The sequence below is a fragment of the Chrysochloris asiatica genome, unplaced genomic scaffold (genome assembly GCF_000296735.1).
Source record: "Chrysochloris asiatica unplaced genomic scaffold, ChrAsi1.0 scaffold00002, whole genome shotgun sequence".
Lineage (NCBI taxonomy): Eukaryota > Metazoa > Chordata > Mammalia > Afrosoricida > Chrysochloridae > Chrysochloris > Chrysochloris asiatica.
This window is the reverse complement of record NW_006408520.1, coordinates 21,721,528-21,725,154: the sequence shown is the minus strand read 5'-3', so window position 1 is coordinate 21,725,154 and position 3,627 is coordinate 21,721,528.

Here is a 3,627-nt window from a genome sequence, read left to right as displayed (position 1 = left end):
GCCAAGTGGCAGCATTGATGGACTCAAGCATGGCAATAGTAGTGATGATGTTGGCCCAGGATCGGACATTGTTTCATTCTGCTGTGCATAAGGTCGCTATGAGTCAGAACCAACTTGATGGCACCTAACAACAACAACAACAACAGAGTCACTATGAGTAGGAACCGACTCCACAGTACATAACCAACACCACCACAGAGTATTGCATTATAAGGATGCACCATCATTTACCTAATCATTCTTCTATTTAGGTTGCTTGCGATTTATTAATAAAAATGCAGGAGTAAACCTATACTGTGAGTCTGGTTGAAAGATGAGTAGCTGTTTAAAAGTTGTGTGCTTGTTTCTCAAGACTTGAGGGAAGACTTGCAGAATTTATACATATTGACTAATGCTAGCATTGGAAACTGTCAAATGGCTGGAGTCCTGATGACTTTCAACATTTGCTCATTCACTTGAGAAAATTCCAGCAGAGAATGTCTATTAACATTAGTGTATTCTCTAAATGGAGGTACTGGGTAAAACTCATGCCCTCAGTATACTAAAAAATAAAAGTTGACAATGATTCCAACTTATGTTGGTCTCTGGGTGGTGCAAATGTTTAACATACTCAGCTGATAACAAAGGTTGATGATTGAGTTTATACAGAAGCATTTCAGAAGAAAGCCATGGAAATATACTTTAAAGGTATCTGCCACTGAAGACCTTATGGAACACAGGTCTACTCCAACATTATGGGGTTGCCATGAGTCTCCATATATATAGCCTCAGAAGTATTTCATCACACTCTCAGCTAAATCTAGAGTGTTGTCTTTAGAGATGCTTATGGCTGAGGCACACGTAAACCATCAGTCAGCTGTCAGTTTGTTGTATTGTGATGGCTTACATGTTGCTATGATGCTGGAAGATATGCCACAGGAATTTTGAATACCAACACGGTTATCCCTGCTGGTCAGGTTTCAGTGGAGCTTCCAGTCCAAGACAGACTTGGATAAAGCAAAAGCTAGTCTCTTCTGGAAACCTTATGAATGGCAGCAGAACTTGTGTGATACAGTGCCAGAGGATGAGTTCCTCAGATAGGAAGTCACTCAAAATATGACTGGGGACAAACTGCCTCCTCAAAGTAGAGCTGGTGTTATGATGTGGATGAAGCAAAACTTTCAGGACCTTCGTTTGCTGATAGGACACAACTCAAAATAAGAAGAAACATCCATTAATAATCAAAATGTGGAATGTACAAAGTATGAAAATTAAGAAAATTGCAAGTCATTAAAATAAAATGGGATGCATAAAGATTACATGAGCTGAAATGGACTGGCGTTGGCTCTTTTGAATCAGACAGTCACATGGGTTACTATTCCAGGAATGACAAACTGAAGAATAGCATCACATTCATCATCAAAAAGAGCATTTGAAGTTCAATTTTGAAGTACAGTGCTTCTGTGATAGAATAATACCCATATGCCTACAAAGAAAAATAATACCACTGCAATTAAAATTTACACACCAACCACTAAAGCCGGTGATGATGAAACTGAAGAATTATACCAACTTCTTCAGTCTGAAATTCATCAAACATGCAATGAAGATGCATTGATAATTAATGGTAACTGGAATGAGAAAGTTGGAAACAAAGAGAAAAGATTTATAGTTGGAAAATATGGTCTTGGTAATAGAAATTATGCTAGAGATTGCATGAGAGAATTTTGCAAGAATAGTGACTTATACATTGCAAATACATTTTTCAGAAACAAAAAAGCAACTATACACATGGACTTCAACAGGTAGAATACACAGGAATCTAAATGACTACATCTGTAGGAAGAGGTAATGGAGAAGCTCAATATCATGAGCCAAAACAAGGCCAGGGACTGACTGGGAGACAGACTATCAATTACTGATATGCAAGTTCAGTTGAAGATGGAGAAAATTTAAACAAGTCCAAGAAAGTTTAAAATATGAACCTTGCATATATGTCACCTAAATTTAGAGACCATCTCAAGAACAGATTTTATGCATTAGACATGAATGACCAAAAACTAGAAGAGTTATGGTATGACATCAAGGATATTATACAGGAAGAAAGTAGAATATCATTTAAAAGACAGGAAAGAAAGAAAAGACCAGAACAGATGTAGAAAGAGACTCTGAAATTGAGTGCAGGAAAGCTGAAGCAAATGGAAGAAATGAGGACGTAAAAGAGCAGAACAAAAATTTCAAAGGGTAGTTTGGGAAGACAAAGTGAAAGTAGTATAATGAAATGTGCAAAGACCTGGAGTTAGGAAACCAAAAGGGAAGAACATGTTCAGCAATTTTCAAGCTGAAAAAAACCTGAAGAAAAAAAAAATCAATCCTTGCATTGAAATATTGGAAGGGTTTTATGGGCAAAAAGTTTCTACTGTTGTCCTGGTGTGGCACTATAAGATAAGCAAGAGCTGCTAACCACAAGAGCTGGTAAACTATTCAAACCCACCAGCCAAACCTCAGAACCCCTATACAGCCATGAGTCAGACCTGATGAGACCGCACTTAATAACAACAACAACAATGTGGGTAAGATATTGAACAATGTAGGAAGCATCAAAAGAAGATTGAAGGAATACACAAAGTCACTGTACCAAAAAGAAATGGTTGACGTCCAGTCATTTCAAGAGGTACCATATGGTCAAGAACAGATGATATTCAGAAAAAAGTACAAACTGCACTGAGACATTGGTAAAAAATAAGGGTCCAGGAATTGATGGAATATAAATTCAAATGTGTCAACAAACTGATACAGCTCTGGAGGTCTTCACTCCAAGAAATTTGAAAGACAGCTACCTAACTAACCAATTGGAAGAGATTCACATTTGTGCCCATTCCAAAGAAAGGTGACCCAATGGAATGCAGAAATCACTGAACATTATCATTAATAACACATGCAAGTAAAATTTTGCTGAAGTTAATTCTAAAGTGGTTGTCGTATTCAGAAGAGAATGTGGAATAAGGGATATCATTGCTGACATCAGGTGAATTTTGGCTAGAAGCAGAGAATACCAGAAAGATGTTTACCTGTGCATTATTGATTACGCAAACACATTTGACTGTGTGGACCATAACAAACTATGGATACCATTGTGAAGAATGGGTATTCCAGAACACTTCATTGTGCTTATGAGGAACCTGTACATAAACCCAGAAGCAGCCATTAGAACAAAACAAGGAGGTATTGAATGGCTTAAAATCAGAAAAGGTGTGTACCAGCGTTGTATCCTTTCACTGTACTTATTTATTAAATCTGTACCTTGAGCAAATAATCTGAGATACTGGATTACATGAAGAAAAACATGGCATAAGGACTGGAGGAAGACTCATCAACAACCTGGGATGTGCAGATGATACAACCTTGCTTGCTGGAAATGAAGAGAACTTGCAGTATTTACTGATGAAGATCAAAGACTATAGCCTTCAGTGTAGATTGTATTTCAATGTAAAGAAAACAAAAACCCTAACAACTGGACCAATAAATATACAATAATATAATATATATGTAATAGTATGCTGTTGTTTGTTGTTAAGTGTTGTCAAGTCGTTTCTGACCCATAGCACCCCTGTATTGGGTGTTCAAGAAGCAACTGGTAAGCTTGAA